At 37.1% G+C, this 12,074-nt stretch overlaps 1 pseudogene; it reads right to left on the reverse strand.

Moving 5' to 3' along the window:
• Positions 1-4,885: 4,885 nt before the first annotated feature.
• LOC123595273 lies at positions 4,886-5,142 on the reverse strand (annotated as a pseudogene).
• Between the last annotated feature and the right edge of the window lie 6,932 nt (positions 5,143-12,074).

Raw genomic sequence — 12,074 nt, forward strand, 5'->3', positions numbered from 1 at the left:
CTTTAGTATAAATAGATTGATGCATGCATTGAATTCATTTAAACTTAGAATTACTTAAATGATGTTATAGATGAGGTTATAAAAAACACAGATATTAATAATCCTTGAAAGAGTAGGTAACATTGTTTCAAATATTGAAAATACAAAGTTTTGTCTAAAATATACAATGCCAAAATCACCTGGGAGATCAGGATGGGGAAGGAAAGTTTCAAGGATATCCATAGATTCATGTATTTTAAATTTAAGGGTAACCACATGCAGAACTAAAAGCAGAAAGTATACTTTCCAAATTACTAAAGCAAAAAAAAAGTCAAAGATCATCCATATTAAAAAAAATAAGTAGGAACAAATAATAATTCAAACACAACAACAGAAGTAAGACCAAGAAATGCCAATAAATGTGTGAGTTAAACATTTCTATTATACAACAGACATTCACAGACTGAACTAGGAAACAAAATACACCTGTACTTCCTGTGGCTTATAAAAGACATGTGTAAAAGTAACTCTTAAAGGTGAAAAGTAAAAGGATGACATATATCAGCAAATGCAAGCACAAAGAAAGCATATTAATAGACAAAGTGGAATCTCAAGCAAGCTCATTCATAAGATAAGGCCGTTTATTTATTATTAGTTTAGCCTTGCTCTAATAGTGTAGTCATTAGCTACAGGTGGCTGTTTGATTTTAAATCTATTTATTTATCTATATATCTCCATTATTTATTTGTTTATTTTTAATGTTTGTTTGAGAGAGAGTGTGTGCACAAGCAGGGAGGGGCAGAGAGGGAGAGAGGGAGAAGGAGAGGGAGAGGGAGAGGGAGAAGGAGAGAGAGAGAGACAGAGAGCGAGAGAGAGAATATCCCAAGCAGGCTCTATACCGGCCAGTGCAGAGCCTGACATGAGGCTCGATCCCACGATCTGAGCCAAAATCAAGAATCAGAAGCTTAACCAATGGAGCCACCCAGGCACCCCTGCATTTAAGTTTAATCTAATTTAAATAAAATTGAACTTAAAAGTTCTATTCCTCAGTAATAATAGCCACATTTCAAGTGTTTAGTAGCCACATCTGCTCAAGTGTTCAACAGCCAGCATATTGGACATCACTGATCTAGAACATGTCCATCATCTCTGTTAAATAAACAGTACTGATAAGGGATTTAAAAAAGGAAGCATAATAAAAGTATAATATTTATAAACCTTTATGCACAAAATAAGATCCATTTAAAAATGATAATTGAATACTGCCAGATACAAGGAGAAACTAACAGTATGCCAATGGGAAAAGAGGAATTTAACATGTAAAAACACAATGTATGAAGCATTGTAGAAGATCTGACTATTTAAAAAAAATGTTTTTAACGTTTATTTATTTTTGAGAGACAGAGGCAGAGCATGAGCAGGGGAGGGGCAGAGAGAGAGGGACACAGAGAATCCAAAGCAGGCTCCAGGCTTTGAGCTGTCAGCACAGAGACTGACGCAGGGCTCAAACCCATGAACCGTTTGATCATGACCTGAACTGAAGTCAGACACTTAACTGACTGAGCCACCCAGGCACCCTGCAGACCTGATTATTTCAATTAGTAAAGTTAAAGTAATCAATTCAAATAAAATTCTTTATCTGAAATAACTATATCTTCTTTTGTGTACCCATGGAACATTAAGGAAATGTAATCATATTGGCCATGATGTAAAGCCCAGTTTTTTTTTTTTTTTTTTTTTTGGTAAAGCCCAGTTCTAAAAAGCATACATAGCACACATTCAGTAATATTTGCAATTAATAATAGACATACAAATGGAAGCCTTACTTATTTCCACATACTTAGGAAATGTAAACTTCCTTTAATAATCCTTGGGTTGAGGAGGAAAAGCAAAAGCCACAGTTCACAATACTTGAAAAAATAACCGCAAGAATATATTGTGCCTTAATCTAAGAGTTATAGCTGAGCTTTAGTCAGAGGAAAATTCATAGCTTTACAAAGTTTCTTTTAGTAAATGTTCAGCTTCCAAAGCTACAACAACATAAATGTAAGGAAAACATGAGGAAACAATAAGATTAGGAGCAGATGTTAATGAACTAGAAACAGGAAACCAGTGAATTCAACTAATCCCTAAATACTTTTTCTTAAAAAAAGGGGGGGGGGAGTTGGTGTAGGGGACCAAATTCTAGCCTAATAAAAGTAAGAAAGGAGGAAAATCCATAAAATCAAAAATGATAAAGGGACTATAACCATAAATATTAAGGAGATTTTCAGAGTTATACAGAAGTCATGTGTAACTCTATGCTCTTAACTTGAAGATCTCACTGACATAAATAATTTTCTGAAAACATAAATTATTAAAATTGTTCAAGAAGTAGAAAGCTTTAGGGGTGCCTGGGTGGTTCAGTTGGTTAAGCATCCAACTTTGGCTCAGGTCATGATCTCATAGTTTGTGGGTTTGAGTCCCCATCGGGCTCTGTGCTGACAACACAGAGCCTGCTTCCAATCCTCTGTCTCCCACTCTCTGCTCAGCCCTGCTCATGCTTATGCTTACGCTCACGTTCTCTCTCTCAAAAATAAATAAACATTAAAAGAAAAAAGAAATAAACTCTTAAAAAAAAGGAAGTAGGAAGCTTTATAGATGAGATAAAGAGATAGTACCCATGGGTATAACTTTACAGATAGAATGTGTCCTAATTTTTTATTTTTACCTTAAACATTAATTTTTAAACACTAAATTCATATTGATTTATTTTTATTGTGCATAAAAACATAATATAAAATTTCAATCTTAACGATTTCCAAGGGTATAGTTTAGTACTGTTAAGTACATTTACATTGTATGCAACTACTTGCCAGCACTTTTTTACCTTTCACAATTGAAACTCTCAATTGTGAAACTTTCACAATTGAAACCCTGAGACAATAACTCCCCTCTCTATACCTCTCCCGTGCCTTCATAATCCACCATCTTACCTTATGATGCTATGAATTTGACTGCTTCAGATACTTTACTTAGGTGGAATCATGCATTATTTGTCTTTTGGTGATGGGCTTCACTTTGCATAATATTCTCCAGGTTTATCCATGTTGCATCATGTGGTAGGATTTCTTTCCCTTCTAAGGCTGAATTATATTCCATTGTTTGTAGTACATACCAAATTTTATTTATCTGTTCATTCACCAATGGATGCTTGGGTGGTTTCTTAAAGTTTTTGAAATATTTACAAAAATAATATTTTATAATATGTACTGCTCTACATTTTGCTTTTTGATATTAAATATGTAGAAGAATTTTTTTAATTTAAATTTTTATTTTAGAGAGTGCGAGCACAGGAGAGGCAGAGGGAGAAGGAAATTTTTTTTTAATTTTTATTAAAAAATTTTTTAATGTTTATTTATTTGGGGGGGGGCAGAGCATGAGTGGGGGAGGGGAAGAAAGACAGGAGAGAGAGAATCCCAGGCAGGCTCCATGCTGTCAGCATGGAGCCCAATGTGGGGCTCAAACTCATGAAACCATGAGATCATGACCTGAGCCTGTATCAAGAGTCAGACACTTAACTGAGCTACCCAGGAGCCCCTGTAGGAGAAAAATTTACTTCATCAGGACTGTATATATTATCAATAATTAAAGATTTGCAAAATATATATGTGTCATTGTCAATGTGGACATTTCAGGACACTAGCAATCAAGAAGAGCTTGGTTCAGGAGGCCTGTGTGGCTTAGTTGGTTGACTGTCCTACTCTTGATTTCAGCTCAGGTCATGATCTTGGGGCCATGAGTTCAAGCCCCATGTCAGGCTCTGTGCTGGGCATGAAGCCTGCTTAGAATTCTCTCTCTCCCTCTTTCTCTGCCCCTCCACTGCTCATGCATGGGTGCGCCTGCTCTCTCTTAAAATAAATAAATAAAAATTAAAAAAAAAAAAGAAGAAGATCATGTTTCAACCAAGTGGACAGTTCTGGGGACTCAGTATTCTTAATAAGGATTTTCCCAGTTTGTGATGTGGGTTGAATTTGTATAGGTAGTGATTAGGATCATGATGGAAAGGAGACTCTTTTCATCCATTGCTTAATAAGACGTACTTCATTTGGGAGCATTGTGAAGTGGAAAGAACCGAATTCAAACCACATCTCAGCCGCTTGGTTTATATATATAGTGGGAAGACACCTTCGTTCCCCAATCATTAATTTTTTCATATTAAAAAAAGTGGGGCAGAACCTACTCAATTCACTTTTTCGGCTTTGTGAGGTGGAGTCTGTGAACATATGTTAAAAAATATATTTGGTAAATAGTAAATTTCTCTTACAGTAAGTTATCCAGTAGATATTTCCCCCCAAATATAATGTGCCTCTTTCTCAACAAAGTATTTATTGAGCTAGAATATACATACAGTGAAGTGCACATATTTAACTTTTGTAGTGTGATGCATTTGGACCTGCTCATTTACCTGTGAAATCTGGATACTGAATGCTTCCATAAACCCACAGAATTTCCTTGTGCCTCTTTGCAGTTCATCTCTTCCTTTACCTCTGCCTTGTGGTAACCATTGGATTACTTTTTATCATTGTAGGTTAGTTTGCTTTTTTTTGAGTTTTAAATAAATGTATGTGGCATATTCTCAATTTTGTCAAGCTCCTTTTACTCCACATAATCTTGAGATTTGTTCATGTTGTGTGTATGAGTACTTATTTTTTTGTATTACTGAGTATTCTTTCATTATATGGCTGTGAAACATTTTGTTTATCCATTCACCTGTTGATACACCTTTGGGATGTTTCTAGCTTTTTTTTTTTTTTTTACTTTTTTGTCGTTTTTATTATGCACTACATCAATACACTGCATAACCTTCTAGAAGGGGTAGATGAGCATTACTGAGTTATTTTTCATTAGCCAGGAAAATACTTCCTTAATCGATATTCTCCAAACACTTTGACCCGTAGTAACAATTAAGTCCAGAGACACACACCTCTTTCCATCAAACTCCAGTGATATGAATAATGGACAACCCTCTTTTCTTTGCCCCCATTAGTGAACCTATGGATGTGTGCAGTGGCATTACTGGGGATGATCAAGCACGTGGCCATGACGCTGATCCCGGGCAGAATCTCGAACCTCATCGCACCACAATTGCTAAGGCCAGACCCTTCCTTCCTGGTCCCCTTCAGGTAGGGATGTTTGTAGTTTTGAGGTATTCTGGCTAAGGGTGTTAGGATCATTCATGCACAAGTCTTTGGATATAAGTTTTCACTCTTCTTGGGTAAATACCCGGGAGTGGAGTAGATGGGTCATATGGTAGACATTTAATATTTTGTGAAACTTCTAAACTATGTTCCAAAGCATTTATAGTATATATATTTCCACTAGCAGTGTATTTAAGTTTCAGTTGTTCCACATCTTCTTAATTTTAATGTTGCTGTTCTTTTTATCTTTAGACATTACAGTGGATATTCAGTGTTCTCGTTGTGATTTTAATTTACATCTTCCTAATGACTAATGGCATGGAGCATTTGTTCATGTGTTTATTGGGCATTTATGTATCTTCTTTATGGAGTGGCTTTTCAAATATCTTGCCCATTTTTCTATTGGATATTTTTAAAATTTTTGTTTATTTTGAGAGAGAGAGAGGAAGCATGAGCAGGGGAGAGGCAGAAAGGGAAAGAGAGACTGCCAAGCAGGCTCTACACTGTCAGTGCAGAGCCTGATGTGGAGCTTGATCTCACAAATGAGATCAGGACCTGATATGAAATCCAGAGTCAGACGCTCAATCGACTGAGCCACCCAGGCACCCCTGGACTGTTTCTCATTGTACTATTGACTTATAAGCATTTTTAAATATAGTCTGGAAAAATTGATTTGGCTGATATATGAGTTGCAAATATTTTTTGCCTATGGCTTGCTTTTTAAAATAGACTTTTCGTTTATTTTTGAAGAGATATTGCCTATACTCAGTACTAAAGACAAAAGGCAGCATGTATGTACAGTGCAAAATAAGTTCTTTCCTTCTCCTGTCTCTTGGTTTCCATATTGGCCTATACTTCCAGAAATTGCCAGAGAAGTCACTGCAGATGGTTGTGGGCCATCAAGAGGGAAAGTTGGATCTTGTACAATGGGACTGCATAGAGGGGTATGGAAACCTAAGCTGAAATATGCAGGACATCCACTGCAGGATTCCCATGGGTTGTAGAAAGATTCCCAATTAGCAATCTAAACTGGTTTTAGAGGCAACTGGAGCTTCAACTGTTGGGTAAAAGGAACAACAGAAGAGATGACCCATTGAAACAACCTAGGAAACATGGTCTACTTTAGCTAGTGCCTGTCCCAAGACTTAGACCCCAAAAGCACTAATTGAGTCGGGTAAGAATGATCCTATCTCTTAATTCCCCCACTCCTGCCTTGGAGCTTCCAAAATAAGGAAGTTGGGGAGAGGATGATCAGGGAGAGAAAAGACTAACTGGCAAAAGGGACTTCTACTTCACAACTGCCTACCCTGAGCCAGAAGGAAAGATTTAATTTAGGTAAAGTTAAGATTTTTCATTATTACAGGGAAAGCAGCATGATGGAGTTTTCTCAAAAAATTAAAAACCATATGATCCAGCAATTTCACTTCTGGCTATTCATTTGAAGGAAACAAAATCACTATCATGAAGAGATAGGTTCATTCCATGGTTATTTATGAAATCACTACTGTGAAGAGATATGTTCATTCCAGTGTTATTTACAATGGCTAAGAAGTGGAAACAACCTAAATGTCCATCAATGGATGAATGGGTAATGAAAATGTGGTATATACACAATGGAGTATTATTCAACCATAAAAGGAAGGAAATTCTGCCATTTGTGACAACACGGATGGATCTTGAAGGCATTATGCTAAGTGAAATATGTCCAGGAAAGACAAATATTGTATGATCTCACTTACAAGTAGAATCTAAAAAGAACAAACTCCTAGAAATAGAGAATAAATTTGTGGTTGCCAGAGGCAAGGAGTTAGGGGTGAGGGAATTGGGTCATGATGGTCAACAGGTATAATCTTAAAGTTATAAAATAAATAAGTCCTGGGAATATAATGACAAGCATGATGACTATAGTTAACAATATTGTGCTAACAGAGTAGATCTTAAAGATTCTCACCATAAGAATAAAAATTTTTAACTGTGTGATGTGATGGGTGTTAACTTACTACCGCAATTATTTTGCAGTATATTCAAATAAATCATTATGTTGCACACTTTAAACTTCTACAATGTTATAGATCAATTATATCTCAATAAAATTGGAAAAAGTAAAACTGATTATTTTTCTTTTTCATTGTATGTAAATTATTTAACTGTAATAGAATTGTTGAAAAGCCTCAGTGGTTAAGTGTGCTTCTTTAAAAAAATTTTTTAATGTTTATTTATTTTTGAAAGAACACAAGGGGGGGAGGAGAAGAGAGAGAGGGAAACGCAGAATCTGAAGCAGGCTCCAGGCTCTGAGCTGTCATCACAGAGCCCGACGCGGGGCTTGAAACCAACAGACCATGAGATCATGACCCGAGCTGAAGTGGGTCACCCAACCGACTGAGCCACCCAGGCACCCCCAGTGTGCTTCTTTTAAAAGATGGTGAATACTGTATATATTTTGGTAGAGCCAAATGTAATACTAGTGATGCTAATAGGAAAATTTGTAAGTTATTCGCTTGAGGTCTCTTTCTATTCTGGTTGTAATCAAATGTGGGTGAAGATTCGGTCTCTTTTGGTCTTTTTTGTTGTTGTTGAGATATAATTGCCACTTGTCCAGACATAGTGTGGAACCCTAATCAGGTACCAGGTGTATATTATGTATCTGTACATTTCCTTTAAACATGTTGAAAGCCTAGTTTGTCATGACCCACTGCCTTGGGATTATGTAATAACATTCCTGATCAGTAACTATGTGAATATTTGTATAGTTTAGTTCTCAGAGTTTGTCCAGGGTGTTATTGCCATGGCTACAGAGATAAGGAAGAACTGAATAAAATTGGCCTCCTACACTAACTCCTCATATAGGTTTTATAAGGCTTTATAGTGTGTGTGTGTGTGTGTGTGTGTGTGTAGAGGGAGGGAGAAAGAGAGCAATATTATTCCTGCCAGTAGTTTGTACAGTTTGTATGCTCTTTCTAGTTTTTGAAATGGTTACTTTTGTAACTATGGTTAATCTTCTTAATCCTCCAGTTAAAAAAAAAATGATGTCTTTTGACTCTGTATGAGTGAAAGCAAAATAAATCTACTTTTACTACTCCTTCCATTTCCTCCCTCTCCCCATTTAGTTGGTTATATTATTTTCTTAGTTTATTTGTTTATTTGCTTAGCTTTATTCTTTTAAATATGCCTGTCGGTCTGACTTATCTGCCCTAAAGGATGTCCTTTGATCCCCAGCTTTAAAATAAGAAGAAATCCATAGACTGGTATTAACACCCACCTTCTATCTCCCTGCCTATTTTTATTTTTTCTTAGTTATATAGTTTTATATATACTCTTAAATAATTTTTTGTTGTGAATTTTTATTTATAAGATTTATATTCTACTCTGTAACCTTAATTTCCAAGGTTATTTTAACTATTAGTCTGTAGTTAGATGGTTTCTGTGCTTAGCGCTAAACCTCTTGCCAGGATTCTCCATCCATCTTTTGAGTAAGTAGGCTGACGTTTGTCCTCCAGCAGTTTTTTCAGGATGTGCTCATTGGAGTGATATCCCTAAATTCTTATATGATCCAAAACATTTGTTGCTTTTCTTCATGAAAGACTGTGTAGAGGATATGGCTTACATGTTTCTTTTTCTGAAGATTTTGTGAACAGACATTGCTTCACTTTTTTCTAGTATTGAAGGTTACACTGGAGACCTAGGAGGCCAGCCTGATAAATTCCCTTATTGATGACGTTATCTTTTTTTCTGGATGCCCAAGGACTCTTTATTATTGAAATGTAGTCATTTGATGAAGTTATGTTTTAATGTTAATTGTTCTGTATCAATTTTTCTAGGGTTGTCGTATGTTTGCTCTTTTTTAATGTATACATTGGAGTTTTGGGTTTATTTCTGGGAAGACTTAAATATTTTCTAATTCATGTTTTGGTATATTCTTTGTCTCTGTATTTTTGTATTGGATCTCCTTTGTCTATTTCTCTATCTTTCATATCCATTGTGTCATTTCGAATCCTGTTAAAGTCTTTGTTCATTTCCATTTAAAAAATACCTTTGCAAAATACTTTATACCATAGATTTCTTACTGGGTTTTGATTCTTGTGTTCTTTAGAATAGTGTTTTATTTTTTTCTTCAATTTTTTTTTGTTTACCAAATAAGCAGTTTAATGTTACCTATATTAGCTACTATATTAAAACCATTCTCTAAAATAATTTGGTTTATCAATTTCTTATTGAGGGAATATTTCTTCCTAACCTCCACTCATCTTTAAAATTTTAGTCTAGGGGTACCTGGGTGGCTCAGTCGGTTAAGCAGCCAACTTCAGCTCAGGTCATGGTCTCACAGTTCGTGGGTTTGAGCCGCGCATCGGGCTCTGTGCTGACAGTTCAGAGCCTGGAGCCTGCTTCCAATTCTGTGTCTCCCTCTCTCTCTGCCCCTCCCCAGCTCTCACGCTGTCTCTGTCTCTCTCAAAAATAAAATAAAACACTTTAAAAACAATTTTTTAAAAAATTTGAATCTAGATATCATTTCTTCCAGGAAACTTTCTCTGATCTTTACAACCCCAACCTCCCATTCAGCTCTTATAGCCTTCAGTGCTTTCCTGATTATACCACTTCACATATAGTTTTGAACATTCTTGTTTGTTTTCTCTGGAAAATAAACTTTACGCTTTTGGGAAGTCAGGGACTGTGTTTATTGTTCTTGTTCAGCGATGCTTCCCCTGCATCTGGCCTCTAATGATCCTGCCATTTCTGTCTTAAATTGTCTGAAAGGGCTTCAAGATGAAGCTCACCAGAAAGAAGACAATCCTGTGAGTTGTCAGTTATGAACATGCATTGAATCCTTAGGATAGTGCAAAAAACAGTTTTGTACTTTTTCCAGTTGTTCAACCAAACGGTTCTAAGGGAAGTGAATGCCCCAAGAGTCCATTCTTTCCCTAATGACCCTCCAGCTTCCATTTCCATTGCTTTTTCTCTTCCCCACGGTTCTGGCTCTCTCTCTCTCTCTCTCTCTCTCTCTCTCTCTCTCTCTCTCTAGCAATCAATGCCTTGGACTTTAATTTGGGACTTTTTTCTAAGGAAGACTGGAGATGGCTTCTCTGAACAGTTGATTACTTAAAGTTGGGAACAGGCTTAAATCTTTTCACTTACTTCAGAGTGCCGCATCTCTATGACAGATATTTTTCTTGTTAATATTGCTTGCTTGTTATTTTGCTAAAATTGCCAATCACAACAAAAGATGACAATAAGAATGAAGGTGGGGGGGTAAGGGGTAAGGAATTCTGCTCTGCCAGTTCTAGGAGGTGCTCAGTAAATATTTCTTGAGTGGAAGAATGAGTAGTATGGTAGTAAGGATGCGCTGCCTTTTTTTTTTTCTGTGCGTGTACGTGTGCATGTACTTGTGCACACACATTTCAAATACTCTTCAACATGTACACAGTATATTAGAAATAGCCTAAATGTTTTATACGTTAAAACTTGAAATGTAAAGAAAGGCATTTTAAGTGGGGCTTCTGACCATCCAGTTACCACCTCACAGGTATGAACTGACTCTGAAAATGATCTTCCACCCTTGCCTCAGGGTCTCCAAACCGCACCATCCTTTGGGCTGAGGCCTCAGAGCATTTGAATTATGGCCCAGAATTTGATGCAAATCTTTTCACATGTGGGTTTGGGGGAGTGGGATGCTCTTGAATTCCTTTAGGTGGTTCATTACCTGGGATACTGTCTTATTCAGTAGAGTCCCTTGAGCTAGAGAAGGAAAATACCTAGAGGGTGAGGTTCACCTGAAGGTGGGAATTGGGGTGTTTTACCAGCACAAGAACGGTGGGTGGTCCTGGCTACATAATTCTGTCTGTGAAGTTCTCTCTTGGCTTGATGTAGCTGCCTAATCTCTGCCCATTTTTAATAGTTTTAGCATCTTGTAATTCTACCTTTCTTGTACTCTTTTTGTATCATCACCTGTTTGCCCCTTTCAGTTATGGGGTAGCTTTCTGAGTCGCTTTGTTGTTTTTGAGCCATCCCGTGGGAAGTAGGGAAACAAAACCAAAAGGAAGTAGCTAGCGTTTGGTGTGTGAAGCTCTCCTCACCAGCCCCAGGGACACCTGAATTGAAGCCAAACAAGTAACCGTTCTTCTGACTGACATCAGGACCTGTGCTCAATCCCTAATCTGCAGCTCTATCCATCTTGTGTTTGGTCTCTCCTGTTTCAGCGTCTCTCCAAGGACTTGTTGCGGGGGCAGCTTTGTGTGGGGGATGGTGAGGAGATGCATCTCTCCTTCCTTACCCTCTCGAGCTCTGCGCTGGAGAGCCTGCTGCCCTTGTTCACCCAAGTTGTTGCAAATGGAGTGAGTGCCTTCTTCCTAGCTTCTCTAAATCCCACTGTTTTGTTGTTGTTGTTGTTTTGTTTTGTTTTTAAGATTTAGCTCAAATCCTGCCATCTCTGTGAAGCCTTCTGTGATTTCCCACAAGTGGTCTACTTGTTTTGATCTCTTGACCTGACTGACTGGATTTGAATCCAAACTTCTTCATTATAAGGAGTGTGACTTTGGACACATTACTCAACCTCTCTGTGCCTCAGTTTCCTCCCCTGTCCAGTGAGAATGATAATTGTGTCTACTTCATCAAGTTGGCTGTTGTGAGGATTAAATAGGTATACATATTTAATACACTGAATGGTGCTTGGTACCAAGAATAGTTCCTGCTCAGTAATTATTAGATATTTTTCTTATTATGTGCAGTGTGGCTTACAGCGTGCACTTATTTTTTTTATTTGGGTTTTTATGCCTGCATTTTATCTCCTTAAGTGAACTTGGGGTAATGTAACAGTGGAAAAAAGTATGGATTCTGGATGCAGAATGCCTGAGTTCGAGTCCTAACTCTGCTTTCTGATCTTGTAGACGTTACTTAACCTGTGTGAGTACTGGTTTTACTGTT

This window comes from Leopardus geoffroyi, chromosome X, assembly GCF_018350155.1.
Source record: "Leopardus geoffroyi isolate Oge1 chromosome X, O.geoffroyi_Oge1_pat1.0, whole genome shotgun sequence".
Classification (NCBI taxonomy): domain Eukaryota; kingdom Metazoa; phylum Chordata; class Mammalia; order Carnivora; family Felidae; genus Leopardus; species Leopardus geoffroyi.